Source organism: Lissotriton vulgaris, chromosome 12, assembly GCF_964263255.1.
Source record: "Lissotriton vulgaris chromosome 12, aLisVul1.2, whole genome shotgun sequence".
Classification (NCBI taxonomy): domain Eukaryota; kingdom Metazoa; phylum Chordata; class Amphibia; order Caudata; family Salamandridae; genus Lissotriton; species Lissotriton vulgaris.
The window spans coordinates 158503942-158517083 of NC_141700.1; the positions used below are offsets into that span (position 1 = coordinate 158503942).

The window sequence follows — 13142 nt, forward strand, 5'->3', positions numbered from 1 at the left end:
AGAGGTAGCAAACGGTGCATTACAGGTGGAAAAAGTGACGTGTGCAGGTTACAAAAGCATACAAAGTACACATAGAGGTATAATACTGCAATATATGGAGGACACTCAAACACAAAAACAAACGTTACGTAGGCACTGGTGGCACTTGTGCAGGTATCGAAAATAAACAAATGTAAGAGGTAGAAAGCAGTGTGTTACAAGAGAAAGTGACGGGTGAATGTTACACACGAGTACCAAACACAGGTAGAAGGATTATACTGCATTAACTGGCAGGACACACTGGGAAGGCACTTCTCCCTAGTTCGATACCGAACTAGGGAGAAGGCTACTGCTTTTTCAGGGAAAGTATATCCTAAAGATTTTTAGATGCCTACTTCTGTGCTTTGGCACTCTGCAGATTGAACTGGTTAAGATGTTAGTTAAACCGTTTCTCTGAGGAAGAAGATAATTCAAAATTTGCAAACATTCGTGACAAGAATTTTCAATTCTATTAAGGACTAGGAGGCGAGGATTATGCTTAGTCTCATTTCTTTATTGAAATGCTCAGCAGCCAAGTAAAAAACTACATTACCCAGAAACACTTGGGTAATAACCATAGAGTCTTGTTAGTATAAGTAGGTGTACAGACAATCCCACTTCCTCTTTCTTTGGTGAGGAGAGTCCAGGAAAACAGCAAACAATCCAAAAGTCAATGAAATAGCAAATAACAGTCCATTGAAGGTAACGAAGGGAGACATCCCAAACAGCCGAAGGCAGAAAACCAGGAGACTTCTTTAGAGAAGAAAACAGGCGCTCCTACGAGGAACTGGAGGCGCATCACTTGGGATCAGAACCTGAAAAAGACACAAAGCCGTAATAGCCATCCCAAGAATCATATATAACTTGAAGTAAGGGTGGGAAAAGAAGACAATGCAATATAGACATTTGTAACAAAGTAATGCAAATCAATTGTCAGTAATACAATGTATAATCTATGGGTGGGATAATCCTCGCCTCCTAGTCCTTAATAGAATTGAAAATTCTTGTCACGAATGTTTGCAAATTTTGAATTCTATTGCAGGACAGGAGGCTCCGATTATGCTTGTTCAAAGCTCATCCAACACCACAGACGCAACCGTAGGCACAGGTTTAAAGTAAAAGGTCTTAAACACTGAATCTGTTGACCAATCAGCGGCTTTCATAAGGTCCCCCAATGTGACCCCCAGAGAGAAGGCCTTAGAGGCCATGGCACCCCGAGCAGAATGAGCTCCAAAAACAGAAACATCAATCCCCGCCTCTCCCATAAGCCACCGTACCCAGCGAGCCAACGTAGCTGTAGTAACAGGGCGGAAAGGCTTCAGCAATGCAATTAACAGTTGACCCTGCATATCAGAACGAATAAGAGAAGTACTCACCTCATAAGCTTTCAGGCATTGGACCACACAAAGGCTGGGACGCGCCGGAAAAGAAGGGTAAGAGATAATCTCAGTATCAGTCTTGGTGCGCCGGGAAAGGCGAAAAGTAACCCCTTCAGGAGTAAAACTCCGACCAGCAAGATCCAATGCGTGAACGTCAGAAATCCGTTTGCAAGAAAGCAAACATAACAACATGGTAAGCTTGGCCGAAAGTTGTTTGCGTGAAAGCAAGGAATTAACCGGCCAGGCCTCTAAAAACCGCAAAACAACCGAAACGTCCCATAAGGCCACATATTTGGGACGCGGAGGGACAGCCATACGAACGCCCTTAAGAACTTTGGACACTAAAGGATGTTCTCCGACAGGTTTACCGTCAATTGGAACATGACCTGCCGAAATAGCAGACCGGAAATTATTGATAGTACGGTACGCCAGACCAGAAGCCGAGTACAGTGAGGCCAGAAAATTGACAATCAAAGAAACATCAGCTGATGTTGGATCAGCTTGCCGTTGAGCACACCAGTCACTCCAACGGTTCCAGGAACCTCTGTAACGCTTGTGGGTATTTGGTGCCCAGGCGTTGCTGAGGAGTCTGGTAGCGTCCGAAGAAAGGCCTGACACAGCCCACCGTTCCCCGAAATTCGCCACGCCAGGAGAAGGAGAGAGCCTGACTGAACTAGGGGATGCGGATTCTGAAGCGGATCTAACAGGAGATTCCGCTTCTGAGGCAGAAGAAACGGCAATGCACAAGTCATTTCCAATAGAACCGGGAACCAAGGCTGAGCTCGCCACAGAGGAGTGATCAGAATCAGCTCCGCCTGAAAACGTTTCACATATGCCAGAACCCTGGGGATCATCATAAAGGGGGGAAACGCATAACAGAGGGAGGTCGGCCACGGCTGAAGGAATGCATCCGTTGCCAGGGCCTCCGGGTCCGGTCTCCAGCTGAAGAACCGGGGAAGCTGTGCATTGAGCCGGGACGCAAAGAGGTCGATCTGACAAGGGCCCCAGGTCCGTAGAAGTTGTCGAAACACTCGCGGATGGAGTCTCCAGTCGCTGAAATCCCTCAGGTACCTGGAATTCCAATCCGCCACCACATTGCGACAACCCGGAAGGTATTCCGCAATAACTGTGATCCCGTTGAGCAGACAGTAATGCCAAAACTCTTTGGCTATTTCCGCTAACAACCTCGAGCGAGTCCCTCCGAGCTTGTTGATATAACGGACCGCTGACACATTGTCCATTCGGAGAAGTATACAGCAGCGGGACTGAAGGGGAGACAGACATTTGATCGCGAACGATCCCGCCAGCAACTCCAGACAATTGATGTGGAGACAGCGTTCCTGAGGGGACCAACGCCCCCCAGTCGTGACCGGACCGCAGCGGGCTCCCCAGCCCCATTGACTGGCATCCGACTCGATCACAATCTCCGGAGAGGATCCGAAGAGGGCCCTGCCGTTCCAGGCCTCCATGTGATTCAACCACCACGTCATTTCCAACTTCGCCTCCTCCGATAGAGGGATGCAATCGGAATAGCGAAGGCCTCTCTGAAGATGCTGGATCTTCAAACGCTGCAACGCACGGTAATGCAGTGGGGCCGGAAAGATCGCCTGCAGAGAAGACGCTAAAAGCCCTACAACTCGAGCTAATGATCTCAACGATACCGTCGGACTCGAGACAACAGACTTCAATTCCCGTTTGATGTAACAAACTTTCTGACGAGGTAGCAGAAGTTGACAAGAAAGGGAATTGATTTGAAACCCCAAGAAATCTATTACCTGAGTAGGTTGAAGTACAGACTTGGGAACATTCACCAAAAACCCCAGAGACTGGAGCAGGTCTACAGTCCACGTCCGGTGAGACATAAGTTTTATCGGACAATCCGCTAACAGGAGGATGTCGTCCAGATAAATGATCAAGCGAACTCCACGACTGCGGAGAGATTCCACGACCGGACGTAACAGTTTCGTGAAGCACCATGGTGCTGACGAAAGGCCGAATGGAAGAACTTGATATTGATACCACCTCCCCAGCCACTGGAATTGCAGAAAGCGGCAATGGGGCGGAAAAATCGGAACCGAGAGGTATGCATCCTTGAGGTCTAGACGGACCATCCAATCCCGTTCCCTCAGGAGATCCCTCAACAGATGGATCCCCTCCATCTTGAAGTGGCGGTAAACCACTCCCGCATTGAAGTCCTTCAGGTTGAGGACCAACCTCGAGCCCCCTCCCTTCTTCTCCACAAGGAAGATTGAGCTGACAAAGCCCTGAGGATGGCGCACCGTCGGTACAATCGCCCCTTTGGCTTCCAGAGACCTGAGTTCCTCTGTGATGAACTCTCGACTTTGGTTTGAGAAATGGAGAGGAAAAGGAAGACGGGACTGACGCACATGATGATAAAATTCCAGTTTGAAGCCCTGAACTGTCTCCAGCACCCATGCATCGCTGGAGATTGATCGCCAGTTCTCTAGGAAAAGGCGAATCCTGCCCCCCAGAACAACACTGCAAGCAGGAAGAATGCTCACCTGAAGTGGCGGAATCGTGGTAGCCGCCGGAGGATCCACCAGCACGTCCTTTTTTGAACTGGCCACGTCCTTTTCTTGAGGGGTAGAAGTTTGAACGAGGGGTATAACCTGAGTCCTGTCGACCTCCTCTCTGAGATTGGTAACCCTTCTGGGAGGACTGTTGCTGACCTCGGCTGGAAGAACTTCCTCCACTTCTACCGGCCCTGTTGAAAACCGGACGAAGGGTCCGGCGGAGAGACGCCTGAGCCTTATCCAGACCGCTGAATGTATTGACAAAGTTGGTGAGCTCCTTCAAAAAAGGTTGCCCAAAAAGAAGACCCTGAGCCGCAGGACCCGACTCAGAAGTAGCTAATTCTTGCAACTTAGGATCCAGCTTCAGCAAAATGGATCTGCGCCTCTCAGCAGAGAGCGCACAGTTGGCGTTACCCAACTGACAAATGGCGCGTTGAGCCCAATTAATCAGTTCATCCGGATCCACCATCCGGTTAGTACTTTTAGCCAGGAAACCAAGGTCCAACATTTTGGTGAGGGGACCCAGGAGATCTAACACCTTGTCCTGGCAAGCCCGCCAGGACCTATCCAGACCCTTTTTGGGGTCTTTTGCAAACTTGCGGAGGTACGTTGTCATAGTTGGATCAATCTCCGGAGTCTCCGCCAGATGATCAGCCAAGTCTGGCCGCGGGCACTCAGATCGGAGACGGGCACGTACCTCCTTTTCAAAGGGTTGGCGGATGTGTTGCTGGACGTACTCCGTCACAGCCTGGGAAGGAAGCCAAGCCGTGGACTGGGGATGAATAATGTCCTCCGGCTCGAAGGTCAGGACTGGAGGATGCGAAGACGCATCAACAAAATGCTCCTTGCATCTCTTTTTCTTGGGCGGGGGAGGAGCGGGATCAGAGGAAGACGATGACTGCAGGTCATCGCTCTCACCTTCTTCAAGAACAACGTCTGACTTGGCAGAGGACAAGGACAGCGCCAATTTTTTGAAGACAGAAGAATGTGGATTGGCAGGAGAAGATGACGACTTCTTAGCCGCAGGGACCCAACCCTGCTGCTCAGCATACTTAGTCAAGTGCCTTTTGAGAGGCGTAATAGCACGCACTAGTGCTCTATTCATTGAGTGTTGGACTCCCTTGTCCAAAGCATCCACCAAATGTTGCTCCATGGAGTCCGGAGCCTCCTCATCATACTCATCCTCATCCTCATAAAAGTATTCACTCATGATTCACAATAGATGTGAAAAGATATGCCCACAAATGAGGAATGCAAATATAAACAAGCCAAAGGCTCAATTAAAGGGGGGTGACAAAACCCTCACAGCAAGCCAAAGCTGTAGAGACTACAGGTGAAAATATATATAGAGAGTGGAGGGAAGGCTCACTGTCATCAAAAACGCCACCCTAGGCAGAGCCTATGCAAAATTTTACAACCAGCGTCCTTTGTAAGACACCGGCGTCGACAGGGTCAATCCTGGAGGCTCGTGGGCGTGTACGCCGCTGGGAACGACCTTCAGAGAAGCTCCGGTGAGGCAACAACACGGAGCGCCGGAAACACCTTAACGCGCATGCGCGTTAAACCGGCCGCCTGCACAGGAAGGAGAGGAGCTCGCGCGAACAGCGCGAGGCAGCCCTCGACCCCTAGAAACCACTCCACAAGCAATGCAAGAACCCAGGCACAAAGCGCCCGACTTCAGGGTGGAGATGCCTCGCACCCAACCGCGCCGCCACCGAAAATACAACGACGGAATGGCGAAGACAAGCGCATGCAGCGCGACACGCGCAGAAAACAAAGCGGCAGATATGAGAAACAGACGCCGCTTAAGCAATACAAAGTGCAAGGCAAATAACAACAATAAGGTAAGAAGCACTTAACTGGCTGCGGAGCAGCAAAGAAAGAGGAAGTGGGATTGTCTGTACACCTACTTATACTAACAAGACTCTATGGTTATTACCCAAGTGTTTCTGGGTAATGTAGTTTTTTACTTGGCTGCTGAGCATTTCAATAAAGAAATGAGACTAAGCATAATCGGAGCCTCCTGTCCTGCAATAGAGTTGCCTATAATTCACTTATGGCTGTAGAGTATAGGTTCTTACCCTTTTGACCTCGGTGGACCCCCACTGAATCACTACTCAGAGCAAGGACCCCTCCCCCCCCCCCCCCCCCCCCCCACACACACACACGGCAATTTCTACTATAACACAGAAGCAAGTATACCTCAAACAAATACACAAATTATTAAATATTTTGTTTAATTCACAAAACAAAAACATGCAAAAATCTAAATTATATTTTAGGAGGAATGCTGGAGATTTCACATTTTTTTGCTTCAAATATGTGCTCCGTTTTTGTCGGTGCATACAAGTGTTGTATTTGTGCGTCTCAATTTTTCAATTTTGCTTATTTATGCATTTGTGCTTGAATAATTTGACAATAGTATTTATTTTCTAAACAGTCTCTGAGCAAGTAAAGCAGAACCCCAGTGGTCCGCAGACCCACAGTTGATGTAGAGAGTGTTCCGAACAGTGCTAATTACTTACTGGTAGTTTTTATTACACCAACTACCATTCCTCGTCCCAGTACTTAAATCACTGAGGTCAGACCGCCTTCCCATAGGCACCACATGACCTAGCTGCAACAAAAAAAGTATGTACCATTTCATCCACCAAACCACCAGCGCCTCACCAGCAGGAGAGACCATAAAAGGGAGCCACATCGCACTTAACACCACCAGGCACTGGGAATCTCAATCGGGGATCAAGACACAGGAGGGTGGGCCGAAAATAATTGGATGAGGAAATGATAATAGGAGTAATGAAGATTATCAGAAATTGGAACATTCCATTAGTCCTTAGGTCATTGAGGCTGTACCAGAGGCAGCATACTCATTACCCAATCTCCAAACAGCCCGTGAATGCCTGAAGTAACACACGATGTCCAGAACAAAGAGCAGAGCATCACAAAAGAAAACATAGTCGCCATATCAAAGTACATGGATAAAAAAAAAAAAAAAAAAGCAGAGACGCATCAGCTTCCACGTTTAATACAGGGATAATGGGAGTGAGCCACACTATAAACAAGCACTAGGATCCCTGACAGAGGCCCACTCCAAGAAGAATGCAAAGAACGAGCAAACCGCCTCAGCACAGAACCCAGGAACCTGGGGAAAAGTCATGGTACTGACCACAGAAATATGTTGAACAATCCCAACAGAAGAGAGCAAATACAACAAAGCAGAAACACCACAAAAATGAACCGGGGCCTGGAACAGACGGAGCGGGGTCCCCTAAAAATAATCCTAGGACAAAAGAAAAAGCCACAAGCAAGGATGCTAAAAGAACTGAACACCACTGTGCCACTCCTACCGAAGGCACAGAGCCAAGCCAGATGTGTGCTGAAAGCTACAGGCAAGACCCCAAGAGAAGCGACAAACCAAAGGGAGGTTAATGATGAGACACCCCCACAAGAGACTGCCTCAAGGCACGGTGTTGCAGACAGGTTCTGCAAGCGCCAAAACAGCTGCAAAAGGCACTCACTCAACTCTTACCATGACAGCAGGCAGCCTCAAATACACCAAGTCAGGGAGCGTGGTTTGCGGCTATACCAAGATGGTGGCATTCCACCTTTGCTCCGCCAGCTGGACCAAGTATCCTGGAAATGATCCCAGCCTGGTGAATGACATCGGACGGACATGGGACATGAAATGACTACCAGCAACCCAACTTGAAGCGGGCACAGCCAGAATCTACCAGGATGCCTGGAGGGTGAGGGCTGCAGGAAGACCACTTGCACCAGGCCTGCACTACCAGGCTGCCGCCTGGAGCTCCTGGTCCCGTGGGTGCATCGTGTGCCAAGTCGTTTTTGGGTTCAGCACCCTGTTCTGGGCTTTGCTGGGGATGCCAGGCTACTGTCTGGGTCCAGTGGGGGTGCTGGACAGGTCAAGGATGGCCAGAGGAGCACACTGGTGCACACGTGGGGTTATGGCCTAATTGCGGCCTACCGTTCCACGTTTCCTAAGCCCGCTGAAAAGAGCCTCCACAACTGGGCTGCAGAACCTGATGGCAACTGTGGATTGCTTCCTGGAGAGGCATATTGGAAGTCATCCCCATGCAACTGTGCCTAGTAAGTAATTTTTTTTACCTTTGCCTGCTGAACTGGCTTCTTGTGGACTACCTCCGGCACGGCTATCTGGGCTCCACACTTACAGGAAGGCTGCTGTCCCACATAACCTCAGTCACCATCACTTGCACCTGGTATTATCTGATTTCTAACGCTCTGTAAGGAGTCCCTCACGCTATTGCCATCACCACAAGATACTTTGCCGTACCACCACCCTTGTTCAGGCAGACCTAATAAATATTCAACAACCGGAACCTGCACACCGTCAATGGGTAAAGCAGACACAAGCAACAGCACCTTACTTTTGAATGTAAATGGCAATCCCCCTGAACAGCAATGCCCATTGACCAGCAGCCAGAAGGAGAAGGGGCCAGAGTGGATTACTTCCCCTGCTGAAGATCGATCAAATCGATCCTACTGGAAATATGAACAAGTCTTATAGCATTGACTAAAAACTGGGCTCCCTGATCAAATGCATGGATGGCATAAAAGATTGCATGTATAAACAACATACATGTCTGACGGATGCTGAACAACATATTTCTGATGTGGAAGATGTGCACACCACAGGCTAAAACTCTAGAGGACATTAAAGAGGAACTGCGTGAAGAGCAAAAGAAGAATGAAGATTTGGAAGCTAGGTCTAGGAGAAAGAACATATGCATCCTCGGAGTCCCTGGAACTACAGCAATGGGGCGCACTGAAGACGAGATAGAAATGTTGCTTATTTTAGCTTATTTGGAGCTAAACATTTCTCCCAGTCATTTGTGATAGAGAGGGAACATAAGTCTTTGGCTCCCACGGCCAGTCCCTGGGCCCCTCCTATACCCATCTTTGTTACGTTTTTAAATTACAGAGCTAGAGACCAGGTGCTTAGATTAGCCCAGGAAGAAAAGGATGTACGTCGCATAGGGATGAAGATAACTTTTTTCCTGACTTTACACAGTATGTGCAAGATGCATGCAGGAAATTCTGTCCAATCAAAACGAAGCTGCAAGAGCGAGGCATAACGTTTGCCATGCTTTACCCAGCCAAATTGCATTTTTCTTGGAAAGGAAGGCAGAGAAGCTTCACTGAGTCAGCAGCAGCAATGTCCTACCTGCAAAAACACTCTCCCTCCCATGGGGCCTCACTGCCTCATGATAAGGCCGACAACACATCTCCATGTGATTTTTATTTGTGAAGTTTTTTCTATCCAATATGAACAGTATTTTTTTATAAAGATACATTTAATGATTAAAACGTTTTTCTTGATGATATTCACAAATAGTTTTTCTTTCTGTAGGTTAGCTCCCCTGGTGTGACCCCCCCTCCGCTCCCCGCTTCCCGCCGCTGTGACAACGCAGCCCAGCCCCCTTTTCTTTCTGTGTCCTCCCGCTCCCGCCTCCCAGCTGCTCCTCCCTCCCACTTGGCCTTAAATGTAGACCGCGCGGCGCAGGTGAGTGTGACCTGACCTCAGGACACCCCCACGCCGCACGCCCCTCCAGCTGTAGGCGAGTCTGTGCCCCAGCACCTCAGGTCCGCCCTCGACCTCGGTGCCCCCTCGCTGCTGCACGTTCTTCCGTTTTTCGCCCTCCTGTGCCTCTGTTTTGTTTACTTTTGTTTTGCACTGTATCTCTGTTTTTCTTTCTGTAGGTTAGCTCCCCTGGTGTGACCCCCGCTTCCTGCCGCTGTGACATCGCGGCCCGCCCCCTTTTCTTTCTGTGTCCTCCCCGCTCCCGCCTCCCAGCTGCTCCTCCCTCCCACTTGGCCTTAAATGGAGACCGCGCGGCGCAGGTGAGTGTGACCTGACCTCAGGACACCCCCACGCCGCACGGCCCTCCAGCTGTAGGCGAGTCTGTGCCCCAGCACCTCAGGTCCGCCCTCGACCTCGTGCCTTCTCGCTGCTGCTCGTTCTTCCGTTTTTCGCCCTCCTGTACCTCTGTTTTGTTTACTTTTGTTTTGCACTGTATCTCTGTTTTTCTTTCTGTAGGTTAGCTCCCCTGGTGTGACCCCCCCTCCGCTCCCCGCCACTGTGACATCGCGGCCCGCCCCCTTTTCTTTCTGTGTCCTCCGAGCTCCCGCCTCCCAGCTGCTCCTCCCTCCCACTTCGACTTAAATGGAGATTGCGCGCACGCGCAGCGGGTGCGCGGAAGGCACGCCAAAGGCATGCCCGTCTACGCCCATCCGCGCCTGGCCGCGCACAGCGCCAGGACCCCTGGCCCCCGCCGACGCCATACCACACGACGCACCTACGACGCCGCCACCCTCAACGCACTCAACGCCGGCAGAACCCCCGCCTGCTATCAAGCCACCCCAAAACGCACCCACGGACCCTTCTCCTGCCAAGCCTGCAAATTCACCTGCCTCCGGACCTGCACCGCACCCGCAAAGCCGAACACCAGCAGCAACCACCTCAAGTGCATCCTGCTCAACACCCGCTCCGTCCACAGACACGCCGTCGAACTCTGGAACCTGCTCGACACAACATCACCAGACGTCGCCTTCCTGACGGAAACCTGGATGAACGCCTCCTCAGCGCCTGACTTCACCATCGCCATCCCGAACGGATACAAGATCACCCGGAGGGACCGCGTCAATCAGACTGGAGGCATCGCCATCATACACAAGAACACCATCCGCATCACGACCAGCTCCGACGACACCTTCACCGCCGCCGAACACCTCCACTTCCAGATACACACCGACCTCAAGACCACACTCAGAGGCACCCTCATCTACAGACCCCCGGGACCACGCACGCAATTCAGCGAAGACATCACAGACTTCATCAGCCCGCACGCCCTCCCCTCCGCTGACTACATCCTCCTAGGGGACCTCAACTTCCACCTGGAGAACAACAAGGAAAGCAACACCACCACCCTGCTGGACAACCTCGCCAACCTCGGTCTCAAGCAACTGGTGAACACCCTCACCCACTACGCCGGCCACACGCATGACCCAGTCTTCTCCTCCAGCAAGCACATCTCCTTCAGCCACTCCACCGGACTACATTGGACTGACCACAGCTGCGTCCACTTCAGCTTCAGAAGAACCACGACCCACCACCACACGCAACAGGTCCCTTGCAGGAACTGGAACAAGATCACCACCGACCAGCTCACCACCTCCCTCAGCCAGAACCCTCCCGCCTGCACAACGGACCCCAACGAAGCAGCCAGCAACCTCACACAGTGGATCACCAACAGCGCAGACGTCCTCGCACCACTGAAGACCCCTCCCAGCAGACAAGGCAGCAAGAAAGCCTCTTGGTTCACCGACGAACTTAAGAACTCCAAGAAGAACTGCAGAACCCTCGAGAAAGCCTGGCGCAATGACCAGACCATAGACAATATGACTGCACGCCACCCGCAAATACCACCAGCTGATCCGCACCACCAAGAAGACAGCATTCAAAGAACGACTGGACAACAACGCCCACAACAGCAAGGAACTCTTCAGCATCGTCAAGGAGCTCTTCAACCCCAGCACCGGAAACAACGACATCACTCCCTCGCAAGACCTCTGCGACTCACTCGTCTCGTTCTTCCACCGCAAAATCGCCAAAATACACAACAGCTTCGGCGCACCAACCTCGCACCCAACAACCGAACCAACGCCCCCCCACCACCACCCTCTGCGCCTGGACCCCGGTCAGCACCGAAGACACCACCCGCACGATGAACACCATCCACTCCGGATCCCCAACCGACCGCTGCCCCCACCACGTCTTCAACAAGGCCGACTCCATCATCGCACCCCAACTCCGAGACATCATCAATGCCTCCTTCAACACCGCCACCTTCCCGGAAAGCTGGAAGCACGCCGATATCAGCGCCTTCCTGAAGAAACCAACAGCGGACCCCTCCGACCTCAAGAACTTCCGCCCCATCTAGCTCCTCCCTTTTCCCGCCAAAGTCATTGAGAAGACCGTCAACAGACAGCTTGCTGCCTTCCTCGAGACGAACGGATCCCTCGACCACTCGCAGTCTGGCTTCCGAGCCAACCACAGCACCGAGACCGCCCTCATCGCAGCCACTGACAACATCAGATCCCTGCTCGACAACGGGGACGGGGCCCTCATCCTTCTGGACCTCTCTGCAGCGTTCAACACTGTCTGCCACCGCACCCTAGCGCAGCGCCACAGCAACATCGGAATCCAAGAGAAGGCACTGGAGTGGATCATCTCGTTCCTCGTCGGAAGAACCCAGAGAGTCCGCCTCCCCTGTTCAGATCCGAGGCCACCGAAGTCATCTGCGGCGTACCACAGGGATCATTCCCTCAGCCCCACCCTCTTCAACGTCTACATGAGCCCCCTCGCAGCCATCGCACGCCAACACAACCTCAACATCATCTCCTATGCCAATGACACCCAGCTGATCCTCTCCCTCACCAACGACCCAGCCACCGCCAGAAACAGCCTACACGAAGGGATGAAAGACTTCGCCGAATGGATGAAGAACAGCCGCCTGAAACTGAACTCAGACAAGACGGAAGTCCTCCTCCTGGGATCATCGCCTTCCGCATGGGACGACTCCTGGTGGCCCCCTGCCCTGGGCACCACTCCCAAACCAACGGACCACGCACGTAACCTGGGCTTCATCCTGGACTCCTCCTTCTTGATGACCAGACAAGTCAACGCCGTCTCATCTTCGTGCTTCAACACCCTGCGCATGCTCCGAAAGATCTTCTGATGGATCCCCACTGAAACCAGGAAGACGGTCACCCAGGCACTCGCCACCAGCTGACTGGACTACGGAAACACCCTCTACGCCGGAACCACAGCCAAACTTCAGAAAATTCTCCAATGCATCCAGAACGCCTCCGCATGACTCGTCCTGGACATCCCCCGACACAGCCACATCTCTGGCCACCTGAGAGACCTGCACTGGCTCCCCGTCAGCAAGAGGATCATGTTCAGACTCCTCACGCACGCACACAAGGCTCTCCACGACTTGGGCCCCAAGTACCTCAACAACCGCCTGACCTTCTACCGCCCACCCGCGAGCTACGGTCGACCAGCCTCGCCCTCACCGCTTCTGCCCTAAATATAGTATCCCTCAATGTCAAAGGCCTCAACCACCCCATTAAACGCAGGAAGATCCTAGAATACTTGGCAAAAACTAAA

General features: G+C 51.6%; 1 protein-coding gene across 1 annotated transcript in view; it reads right to left on the reverse strand.

Annotated features, from left to right (window-relative positions):
- The window catches only part of FBXL8 (F-box and leucine rich repeat protein 8), a 121495-nt gene that overhangs the window by 57920 nt on the left and 50433 nt on the right, over positions 1-13142 (reverse strand). The gene's annotated exons all lie outside the window — the stretch shown is intronic.